This window comes from Capra hircus, chromosome 3 (assembly GCF_001704415.2).
Source record: "Capra hircus breed San Clemente chromosome 3, ASM170441v1, whole genome shotgun sequence".
NCBI classification, from domain to species: domain Eukaryota; kingdom Metazoa; phylum Chordata; class Mammalia; order Artiodactyla; family Bovidae; genus Capra; species Capra hircus.
The window spans coordinates 104,638,617-104,651,168 of NC_030810.1; the positions used below are offsets into that span (position 1 = coordinate 104,638,617).

The 12,552-nt window shown below is 47.0% G+C and overlaps 1 long non-coding RNA gene across 1 annotated transcript; it reads right to left on the reverse strand.

Annotated features, from left to right (window-relative positions):
• LOC108635599 lies at nucleotides 211–8,496 on the reverse strand. Its single transcript, XR_001917877.1, has 2 exons — nucleotides 8,457–8,496; nucleotides 211–391 (listed from the first exon to the last, which is right to left on the reverse strand). It is a non-coding gene; the product is annotated as an uncharacterized LOC108635599 (long non-coding RNA).

Here is a 12,552-nt window from a genome sequence, read left to right on the forward strand (position 1 = left end):
CTGATGCGAAGAGCCGACTCGTTGGAAAAGACCCTGATGTTGGGAAAGATTGAAGGCAGGAGAAGAAGAGGACCACAGAGGATGAGATGATTGGATGGTATCACCGACTCAATGGACATGAGTTTAAACAAGCTCTGGGAGATGGTGAAGGACAGGGAAGCCTGGCATGCTGTAGTCCATGGGGTTACAAAGAGTCGGACATAACTGAGCAACTGAACAACATGTGCTTTATTTCCCATTGGGTCTCTCCTCAAATGCCTCAAATGCTTGGATATCCATTCATACTTCAGCATGAGGCACAAAAAAATCTGTTGGGTAACTGTATGTACTAGCTGGGTCCTGACTATACTCCAACAGAATACTAGCTCTTCAAGGCAAAGATCTTGTTGACCTAAAAAAAAAAAAAAGCACAATGTGAATGTTGTGAGATAACTTTTACTTGGGAAAAAATGAGGACTTCAGCCTGGAGACAGCACCTCAGATTTAGCCCTGAGAAACTACTCCAAAGAGGCAGCGGAGGGGAAAGGTCAGTATATATGTGATTTTGGTGAAGGGGGAGTACATGGAACCAAGCACATATTTTTCCAGAAAGTTTCTACTAGTCTTGTGAAGCTTTTTCTAGTCACGAGGAACAGTCATCACCATGAAGGACTTTAGTGTTTTTCTAGATATAGGGAGATACCAGAATTGGGCTCATAAAACTGGCTCCTGAAAATATCTAACTATCTGAAGACCTGTCTTGCCAGTCCCCCCTCCCCCACCACCACCCACACCAGCACAGAGTGCCTCATCTCTGCTCTCCACCCTGAACTCCTTCCAGTGGGTATTGAAGGTCAGCAGCTGCAGCAGTACATGATTTAGTCCTTGTAGAGGGAGATGGCAAGTGCCCGTGGCAAGTGCCAATTTGTAGTTGACAATCTACATCAGCTTTGTTTACAAATAGAGCACCTAGTAGATTGTCTGACACCTAGTAGATGCGCAACAAATATTTGTAGAAGGAAGAAAGGGAGGGGAAAATGGAAGGAGTGAGGACAGAAGCAAAGAGGGAAGGAAACAAGGACATCGAGAGCTTCCCTGGTGGCTCAGATGGTAAAGAGAGAAAAAGCGTGTCCGACGCTTTGCGACCCCGTGGACCGTAGCCTACCAGGCTCCTCCGTCCATGGGATTCCCCAGGCAAGGATTCTGGAGTGGGTTGCCATTTCCTTCTCCAGGGGATCTTCCCGAGTTTCCCACATTGGAGACAGACGCTTTAACCTCTGAGGCACCAGGGAAGCCCTAAGGAATCTGCCTGCAATGCAGGGGCCCTGGGTTTGATCTCTGGGTCAGGAAAATCCTCTGAAGAAGAGAATGGAAAGCCACTCCAGTATTCTTGCCTGGGAAATCCTATGAACAGAGGAGCCTGGCGGGCTACCGTTCATGGGGTCACAAAGAATCAGACACAACTGAGTGACTAACAGCCCTAAGTAGAGGCTTTCTGATCTTTTCTGAAAGGTTAGCCTTTTCTTTGGGACCATTCTCTGGGACATTTTCCAGAAAAGAATGCTCTAATTTTGTTCCTGGGTGTGCAACCTTAGCTTTCAGGAAGCAGGTAGGGAAAGACACAAGGGGTTTCATCATTCAGTACACAGATTATTTTTATCCATATGCTCCTTTTACCTATTTTTGCCTGGTGTTCCTAAGGCTAGATTATTTTTCCAAATCCTATCTTCCCAGCAATGTTCCCTACAGTAGGGGAAAGAGTCCTTGACTCATGAAACTTAAAATCAACTGAGAAGAAACATAAGCAAAAAAGAATATATATATATATATATTAATATATACATGCTTGCTCAGTCTCCACGTCATGTCTGACTCTTTGTGACACCATGGACTGTAGTCCGCCAGGCTCCTCTGTCCATGGGATTTCCCAGGCATGAATACTGGAGTTGAGTTGCTATTTCCTTCTCCAGCGGATCTTCCCAATCCAGGGAAGAGCCATATATATATGTATATGTGTGTGTGTGTGCAATAAATATATTAAGCCTGTTTTAAATATGAATACATATATGTGTGTATATAAATGTCAAATAATGACAGGTGCTATGAGGGAAAATAGAGCAAAATGAGAGGATGAAGATGAGTAGGAGCGCATGTATGTGACCTTCCCAGCTCATGCAGGCTTGTTATAAAAGACATCTCAATGGAGACAACATAATGACTAAGTGTATATCTTGGGGAAAAGTTTTCCAGCCTGACATTCAAAGTACAAATTCTCTGAGGCAACAGTATAGTTAAGGAGGTCAAAGAGCATCAAGAAAGCCAGTGTGGCTGGACAATGGTGAGTAAGGAGGAAAACAGTTTGAGATAAGACGGAGGAGGGAGCCAGGGGTCAGATAATGAAGAGGTTGATGGGCCACAGTGAGAACCTGAATTGTACTGTGTGACTGGGAGCCAAGGCCACAGTGAGAACCTGAATTGTACTGTGTGACTGGGAGCCACAGGAGGGTTTGGCCAGGGGAGCCCAGGATAAAATTTACATCGAAAAGGATCTCTTGGTGGTCGTGTACAGAACAGGATTATAGGAGTGAGAGAGGAAGCTGGGAGCCCAGAAGGGAGGCTATGACCTAGACCCAGGTGAGAGGTGCCGGTGCCCTGCCCAAGTGGTTGAGGTCAGATTCTGGAAGGCAGACCTGACCAGATTCAATGAGGACTGGATGAGAGAGAGGACAGTCGAAGACAACTCCTATTTCACTTTGTTTCGGTTTTGGCAACTAGGTGGTGCCATTTGCTGAGGAAGGAGTTGCTAGGTGAGGAACGGGTTTGGGGGTAGAAATCAAGAGTGTGTTTTGACCATCCCAAGAGTATGGGATGCCAGTCAGATCCTGATGGAGATGTCACATAAGCAGTAGATCTGCAAGCGTGATGATTAAGAGGAGCTTTGGGTTAGATATAAATGTGTGAGTAGGGATTCCCTGGCGGTCTATGGGTAGGGCTTGCAGAGGCATAGTTGTTTCACTTCTGAGGATGCAGGAAAGAGTTGGGTGCCTAACTGCCCTAGGGCCCCCTTCCTTAAACCCGTCTCCATTACCAGCCATGAGCCAGACTGTGCCTTGAGAGATGCCATACTCTTCCAAAACCCTTTGACAAGAGTTCATTCTGCAGGCATCCGCCTTAGAGCTTTTTCATTTCTCAAAAAATCAGTTCCCACTCCTTCACCTTTTGCTCATCTTCCAAAATGTGCTAAACCTCTCATACTTGAAGGAGCTATGTTATTATTATTATATAATGATTCACAGTCATTCTAGTATGGTTTTAAGAAATAGACATGTGTGATTAACCCCTCATGTTTCCACAAGTCTTTTTGAAGGACAGGATTTGTGTGTCACTACAGAAAAATCTGAGGATTCAAGGTCAGACAGACTGAGTTCCAGTCCCAGCTCCACCATCTACAGATCTGCCAGACTGGAAAGGCTTTTAACCCCCTCCATCCCCACTCTGGTGGCTCAGATGGTAAAGAATCTGACTGCAATATAGGAGACCCGGATTTGATCCCTGGTCAGGAAGATCCCTTGGAAAAGGGAATGGCAACCCACTCTAGTATTCTTGCCTGGAGAATTCCATGGACAGAGGAGCCTGGTGGGGTATAGTTCATGGGGTGGCAAAGACTCAACTGAGCGACACTTTCACTTTCTTCCCACTCTAGTATGGAGATGATACCTACTGTTTGGTAATCATGAGGAAAGATTGGTACCTTTGCTCTCCCATCCCCTCACAGAACAGTTCCCCAACATGGAACTGTGTTCAATGTCATGTGCCAGCCTGGATGGGAGGGGAGTTTGGGGGAGAATGGATACATGTATGTGTGTGGCTGAGTCCCTTCACTATCCACCTGAAACTGTCACAACATTTTTAATCAGCTATACCCCAATACAAAATATTTTTGGTGTTAAAAAATTATATTAAAAAAAAGCAGCTCCCCAGAATACATATGTTAGAATGGGAATAAAAATAGACAAAAGGGGAATAAGAAGAAAGAACCAGCCAGACTATGAAGGTGAAGGTCCACCCCCTTGCTCAGATGTATTCACAGCTATAACCATTCACGCTCATCAGTCACTTCTTTCTTCCCTGGGAACAAAATGTGCTTGACCATGATGCATTTGTCTAACTTCGGAGCACAAGCGAGGAAGTAACATTAATATGATAATTGAGGTCCAAACCACAAAGGAGCTGCATTTCCATTTGGTGATCATAAATCTATCTGCCCTCACCCCCACCCCCAGATCCTCTGTGTCTGGGTGAAGAACACCCATGGAGATTGGATATCGGAAATGGCTGCTCAGTTATGCCTAACATCTTTGCAAAAAGGACCATGCTGCTGCTGCTGCTAAGCCGCTTCAGTCGTGTCTGACTCTCTGCAACCCCATAGATGGCAGCACACCAGGCCCCCCTGTCCCTGGGATTCTCCAGGCAAGAACACTGGAGTGGGTTGCCATTTCCTTCTCCAATGTGTGAAAGTGAAAAGTGAAAGTGAAGTTGCTCAGTCGTGTCCAACTCTTAGCAACCCCATGGACTGCAGCCTACCAGGCTCCCCTGTCCATGGGATTTTCCAGGCAAGAGTACTGGAGTGGGGTGCCATTGGTAGCTTCCTATAGTTGCTTCCTGAGCTTAAACCAAAACCAAAAACCCCAGAGGAGTATGGGTATCCTCAGTCCTGGCCAGCTGCAGGTCTCTGCCACATGCTAGGTAGACACTAAGCATCCTACACCACGCTCTATGGCAGGTGGTGTCAGAGAGGATTTTGCTTGCTGATGAGTTTCACAGTATTGGAATAAACAAAGCTAAGTTATCCACACACTAAAGCAAACGGCACTTGAGACATTTCTAGAAGTCTAGAAACTTCCTTGATCTTGTCTGAAAACCCATGTCTCTATCTTGATGTTGTTGAGGACTCTTTTTTTTTTTGGCGTGGCTCATGGAAATCTTAGTTCCCCAAGCAGGGATCGAACCCACACCCCCTCCAGTGGAAGGAAATGTGGAGTCTTAACCACTGCACTTGCAAAAGTCCAGCCCCAAATCAATTCTGATACTGGTTGGTGCTCCTTTGGAGAACCACCGTCCATAACAATAAATGTGGGCAGCTGCCGTCGCGGGCCAGGAACTGGCAGAAACCCAGGGAGCAGCAGCATGGGCATGGCTTCATTCCTGCCCACATGGACTGAAAGGGTGGTACCACTGTGTACCAGCTGGGTGGTCTTCATGCTCCTTAGGCCTCTCTGATGATGCTAATTCCAGCCATGTAAGGTTAGTGTGAGGGCTAATCTGGCAGGTTGTGTAACCCTACATGCCTGACATATTATAGATGCTCAGCAAAAGGTCACTGTTATTAAGGATAATAAGTAATAGTGGTACTGTTTCCTAGATGACAAACAAATGTCAAAGTCATGAAAGTTTACAGAAGTTCAAAGGGTGGGGCTTACTAACTTGACCTGGGAGACTTTGTGAAGGAAATTGCAACTTGACATAGAGTTGTCAGATAAACTACAGAACCCCCAGTTGAACTGGAATTTCAGATAAGCAATGAATACTTTCTTAGTGTACGTATGTCCCAAATATTACACAAGACATACTTATAATAAAATATTCTTCATTGTTTATCTGAAATTCCAGTTTAATTGGGCATGCTCCGTTTTTATTTGCTAAATCTGGTAAACCTAATCTGGAAGAAAAGGTGGCATAGATGGGATGGAAGAAGAGGATGGGGAACCCCCACAAGTTAAGCGGGAGAACTACCGCACATGTATTTACACCTGTCGGGTGCTGTGCTGAGCCATTTACAGGAGTATCCCAAACTCTTGTAAAGAAAGTGAAAGTGTTAGTCACTCGGTCCTGACTCTGTGACCCCATGGACTGTAGCCCACCTCTGTCCATGGAATTCTCCAGGAAAGAATACCTGAGTGGGTAGCCGTTCCCTCCTCCAGGGGATCTTCCTGACTCAGGGATCAAACCCAGGTCTCCTGTATTGCAGGCAGATTCTATTACGGCTGCAGATGAGGGAACTGAGACTCAAGACTCAAGGACTGAGACCTGAGACCCCTTAAATCCCCACCCCACCCCCACCCCGTCTGCCTGGCTCCTAAGCACCTGTCTCTTTGCAAGCACCACATCCTCCCAGGGGGCAGCCAGGAAGCAAAGGAAAAAGAGTGTGAATACCCACCTTCATGAGAGAGCCCACCCCACGCATCTGTTCCAGCTCTGTTCCAACACAGCCTCATTTCTGAACAGTCAGGAGCCTTCAATTTTTGTTTTTTGTATTTTTTTTTTTTTTTTGAGAGCTGAATACAGCAGCTAGGCTTATAGATTGCCCCTCCCTTTAACATTTCTATTTAACCAGGATACATTTGGGGTGCCTTTCAATTATTCATACGAATCAAGTGTTTTTTCCACTCTCAGTTTTGAGTTCCATGTTATCCATCCCAGAAACCACAGCAGGGAATGGTGCCCAGTTGCCAGAGTGTCACCATCCTTCATCAATCAGATGCCAGGAAATTTCATTAAAAAGACAAATTTACCACAGGTCATCTTGCCCTCCCACAAAAGCTATCCCAAAACAAAGGACTGATTCTCTAAGAAGATAAACGTTATATACCAGAACTACAATAACCTAATACCAAATTTTCTTCAAATCAGATTTTGAATTTCACTGGTTCTATATGCAGCGTAATTACAGCAACACTCTAAATGGGGCAAAGTTCAAAGAGTATGAAATAAAGATATCCTAAAGTGTGATGGCTTTTACCAAATTAGTTCTGTGCCAATGCAGGGTCTTTATTTGCTGCAAAGTAATCTTCTTAAAAAAAAAAAAAAAAAAAAACATGCAGCTTAATTTCACAAACACTATCCGAGAGCCCACTCTGGGCACAGACTGCAAGGAAGACTCTGGGAGCCAAGTCAGTTCTGGCCCTCCAAGGATGTGTGACAGGGAACGGACACATATTCAGCTAAATTTCAGAAAGGAAGAAACGAAGTAAACATTGTAAAAGACAAAATGTCATGGGGGCCTAGAAGAGGGAGTGATTAATTCACACTGCGGGGAGGTGGTACCAAGCCAGCTGGGAAGGATGACTAGGACTCTGACAGCTGGGGAAGGCATCCAGGCAGAGGGAACAGCTTAAGCAAACGTAGAAGGCCATGGTGAGCAGGAGGACTGATCGTCATCTAATTGATCAGAATGTGTAGGGCGACATTCTAATTATTCTATGTTGTCAAATATCATCACACCTACTCGCTTCAGAAGTAAAAAAATCACATACCTGCATGATTACCCCTATAGGCCTTTAACTAATGATGTACAAGCAGGGGGGTTTTTTAAAAAGATGCTAATTTCCCAGACTAAACCACCCTCCCGGGTCCCTGGGCCCTTTACACACATTCCATCGAGAGAAACACATACCCTGGCCAACAACAGACTCCTTTCTTGCCCCTGATTCTCGTCGCTTCTCGGCATCACTACCTCTAAACTCCCTCGTTAACACATACTCCAGGCCACACAGGCACACATATTACCGAGTCCCCATACGCAGTGCCAGACAGGAAACACATTTGGAGGATTTTAAACAATTTTAAAATGTGCCTTCAAATTTTACAACTTGCTTTACTCGCCCGAGGGAGGAACCAAGACCCTTGTATAAATATCACCCCAAACAGGCCTGCTCTACATCCCACCCAGCTTGGGGATCTTGCTTGTTCTATGTGAGGCTCAGGGTGGCTGTAGGGGGTTTTGTTTATTTTGATTTTTCTTTTTTTCATTTCATCTGTGTCTTCTGTGAACACTGGCTTTTTCAGTCGTGTTTATTTTATAGGCACTCCCAGTAGCCGATGGGACAGAAGCAGCGTTCCTTTTTCAGGACATGAGCCACACAAGCATCCCAGGACAAAACTATTAATCAGGCTCCTGGTAGACTTATGAGGAAACTTCTCAAGGATATAGCTTCCTACCTTGAGTTGGACAGTTCCTAGAATAAGGGTGGCTGCGGCCAGAGAGGACCTCAGAGCAGAGTCTGGGGCACCTGGAGGGTGCTGGCTGAGACGAACCCCTCTCAGCCCCCCGGCGTCTGGCCCACTGTCTTTATCTGCAGAAGACCCTCAGGAAGCCCCCCTGGCTGCTTCATTCACTTTCCCTCTCACTGGTTCACAAACCAGAGTCTCCAGCTAACTTGGCTGTTAATTGTTGTATTTTTTAATCACCCTTGTTGTTGTCTTTATTCAGTCACTCAATCATGTCTGACTCTCTGCGACCCCATGGACTATAGCCTGCCAGGTTCCTCTGTCCATGGGATTACCCCAGCAAGAATATGGGAGTGGGTTGCCATTTCCTTCTCCAGGGGATCGTCCCAACCCAGGGATCAAACCAACATCCCCTGCATTGGCAAGTGGATTCTTTACCACTGAGCCAGCAGAGAAGCCCTTTTAATCACCTTTCAGTTCATTTCAGTTGCTCAGTCGTGTCTGACTCTTTGCGACCCCAGGAATCACAGCACGCCAGGCCTCCCTGTCTATCAGCAACTCCCGGAGTTCACTCAGACTCACGTCCATTGAGTCGGTGATGCCATCCAGCCATCTCATCCTCTGTTGTCCCCTTCTCCTCCTGCCCCCAATCCCTCCCAGCATCAGAGTCTTTTCCAAAAAGTCAACTCTTTGCATGAGGTGGCCAAAGTACTGGAGTTTCAGCTTTAGCATCAGTCCTTCCAAAGACATCCCAGGGCTGATCTCCTTCAAAATGGACTGGTTGGATCTCCTTGCAGTCCAAGGGACTCTCAAGAGTCTTCTCCAACACTGCGGTTCAAAAGCATCAATTCTTCGGTGCTCAGCCTACTTCACAGTGCAACTCTCACATCCATACATGACCACAGGAAAAACCATAGCCTTGACTAGACGGACCTTAGTCAGCAAAGTAATGTCTCTGCTTTTGAATATGCTATCTAGGTTGGTCGTAACTTTTCTTCCAAGGAGTAAGTGTCTTTTAATTTCGTGGCTGCAATCACCATCTGCAGTGATTTTGGAGCCCCCCAAAATAAAGTCTGACACTGTTTCCCCATCTATTTCCCATGAAGTGATGGGACCAGATGCCATGATATTCGTTTTCTGAATGTTGAGCTTTAGGCCAACTTTTTCACTCTCCTCTTTCACTTTCATCAAGAGGCTTTTTAGTTCCTCTTCACTTTCTGCCATAAGGGTGGTGTCATCTGCATATCTGAGGTTATTGATATTTCTCCCAGCAATCTTGATTCCAGCTTGTGTTTCTTCCAGTCCAGCGTTTCTCATGATGTACTCTGCAGATAAGTTAAATAAGCAGGGTGACAATATACAGCCTTGACATACTCCTTTTCCTATGTGGAACCAGTCTGTTGTTCCATGTCCAGTTCTAACTGCTGCTTCCTGACCTGCATACCGATTTCTCAAGAGGCAGGTCAGGTGGTCTGGTATTCACATCTCTTTCAGAATTTTCCAGTTTATTATTATCCACACAATATAATTTGCACACAATAACAGTCATATGATTGACTTTCTCAACAAATGTATTCACCCCTGTAATCACCACCCAGTCAAGATAAAGAACATTTCTATCTCCCAAGAGACTTCCTTCATGCCTCTCTTCCAGTCAGTATCCCCAGCCCCACCCTCAGCCCCTATCCCAGGAAACCACTGAGCTGCTTTCTGTCCCTGTAGATTACCTACCAGTTCTAAAGTCAATTAGAAAAGACCTTGATTCATTGGAAAAGACCCTGATGCTGGGAAAGATTGAAGGCAGGAGGAGAAGGGAACGACAGAGCATGAGATGGTTGGGCGGCATCACCGACTCAATGGACATGAGTTTGAACAAGCTCCAGGAGTTGGTGATGGACAGGGAGGCCTGGGGTGCAGTCCATGGGGTCACAAAGAGTGGGACATGACTGAGGGACTAAACTGAGCTGAAAGTTAATTAACCTTTTCTGGAGGGGCACTGTCACTGGCTGGGCGGTGTCAGGCATTGCCTCCCTGCCAGCACCCTCCCCTTCTCCAATTCTACAGAGGACCCAGGTGCATCTAATGACACATGGGTTGTTATTTTTCTTTTTTGGAAGGACAAGGAGGAAAGAGTTCTGTTTAAAACAGGAGTGTGGGAAGAGATAGAGACTAGTTGGAGGGAGGAGGAGGTCTCGGGTCCATCCTTGCCTAGTAGAAGGGCAGGGGCAGAAGACAGATAACTGGGTTTGATAAGGGCTTTGATAAGGAAGATAGTGATGGACAGGGAAGCCTGGTGTGCTTCTGACATAGACACTTAGTGAGTGAACAACAACAACAAAGGGCCTTTGGTGCCTTGGGGTTGATTCCAGGCCTTTGGTGACTAAGCTGAGCATAGAATTGGAGAGAGGGCCCACCCCTCACCCGCCTTGCCAGGGACCCAGCTCTGCCTGGAGCTGAGGATTGACAGCTGTGTCCTCGGCCCCCTCACTGTTATCCTTGGCTGCCCTGGCCTGGGGCAGATCTCTTTGCCTGAGCTTTCTGCTGAGGGGCTGGGCTGGGCTGCTGTGGCAGGAGGGGCTGCAGCAGGTCACTCACCAAGAGCCTTGTGTGTACCCTGGGGCTGGCAATCACCAAAGCAGCTGGGAAAGAACACCTCACAGGAGAGCCCTTGCTGGAGGGGCTGAACAAGCGCCCCAAAGGCTCCGTGGCAAAGCTGCTGTCCTCAGAGAGGCGTATGGCAAGGTGGCAAATATGCCAACCATCCTCAGCCTAGCCCCAGGGAAGCCTGTCGGGCCTCATACACTGAAGTAGTTGCGGAATGAAAAGTGAAGAACTGACTCACCAAACAACATCATGTGGAAACGCCAGCGGCCTTTCTCAGGGACCTTCCCCATCCCCTGATGGAGGTGACACTGGAGAGGAGAGGGAGATGCCCGCCGCCCCACACCCTACCAGCAGCAAAGCCCTGCACCCAGCAGGACATCTGCAGCGCGGCGTGCACAGACACGGTGATGAGCCCACGTGCAGCGCCCCGTGGGCACCATCAGCAATATTTGAGGGGGACTTAGCAGGGGGCTGGAGGTCCAATGTCAGCAGGTAGGAGCCAGAGCCAGTTGTGTTGGAATTCATTACTGTCACTGTGAGCCCTCTGTAATAAAAATCATAATTACCATCATAATAGCTAATCCTGAGGTTTTTCCATATGCCAGACATACCAGCTTTTCTAAGTACTTTGCATACATTATCTCATTTAATCCTCTCCGTGATTCTTTGGGTGGGCCCTGTTATTATCATCCTCATTGAATTAAAAGAGGAAACTGAGGCACCAGGGTCACATCCTACTAAGTGACAGTTAGAATTTGAATCTCCAAAGCCCAAGCTCTTAGCTTGGGTGAGGCCTGGGAACAGGATCTCACAACTTCTTCCAATACCTCTCAGCCTCTTCCCACTGTCATCTCCCTACCTGCCTCCACTCACAAATAGCTGTTCCTCCCTTGGCCAAGACGAACTCCTACCCTCCCTCCTGAACCCCATCCCCACACATGCTTCCTGGGGCCTGCTTATTCAGTTTCCACGATGTATTTCCAGGCCCTCTCCAACAGTTTTCTTCTCTTTATCTATAACTGGGCCCAGATTTCTCCATTCAAAAAAGATCCTTCCCTCCATTCTGAAAACCTCTCAAGCTACCAAGCTCCTCTTGAGGAAATCTGCTTGTGTGCTTGCCCAGTGTCCATTTTCCCTTCTGGGAACAGAAGCCCAGTTTTCCTGTGGGACCCCCAGTTTCATCCTCAGTCCACCTCCCAGGTCTGTTAGCCAGCCAGTGTCTCGAGCCTGTCCCAGCCTGTCCCAGCCTGCCACAGTACAGTAGCCCCCAGCCACAGGGATTGGTCTGGGGATGGGAATGTGATCCAATGAAGACAATGCGAGTTCTCTTTGGGCTCTTACTGAAACATTAAAGATGTTCTCCTTTGGGGATGACTACGGTGATGGGATGCTCGCCTGAAGCCTGCATTTGGCCTTCCTGACAAATACACCTGGGCTCCCTCACTCTTTCATGATTCCTGCCTGGCTCCCTGCTGGCACTGTTCAAGTTAGCTCTCCACCGTCTCACATCAATTCCAGGGCATCAAACCCTAATCCTCTGCTTCATCACCACACTTCTAGCTCAAAGCACTGTCCTCAGGCTCAGTCCCTAGTAAGAAACTTCTCAATCCATTCTCCAGGCTTTTCCAAGCACTTTAAACTTAACCTCCTGAAACAGAGCGTCTCCCAAAGTACACATCTGCAAATGACCCCTCTAGTCTCCCAGGCTTTAGACCTTGTTATCATCAGCAACTCGCTCTGTACCCATCCAGGTTCTGGCTTGCCAGTGACAGAAACTGACTACTTAAAGCAGAAAAAATGATTTATTGGGAGGAATTCCAGTAGTTCACACAGTGGACGGAAAGGCTGGGAACCTACCTTGGGAGATGGGCAGGGATCAAAGCACATGGGGCAGCCCAACGTAGAGAACTACAGCCAGGATCAAAGGAAGGGTCTAAGAAGAAATGAATTCTGACTCCTCAC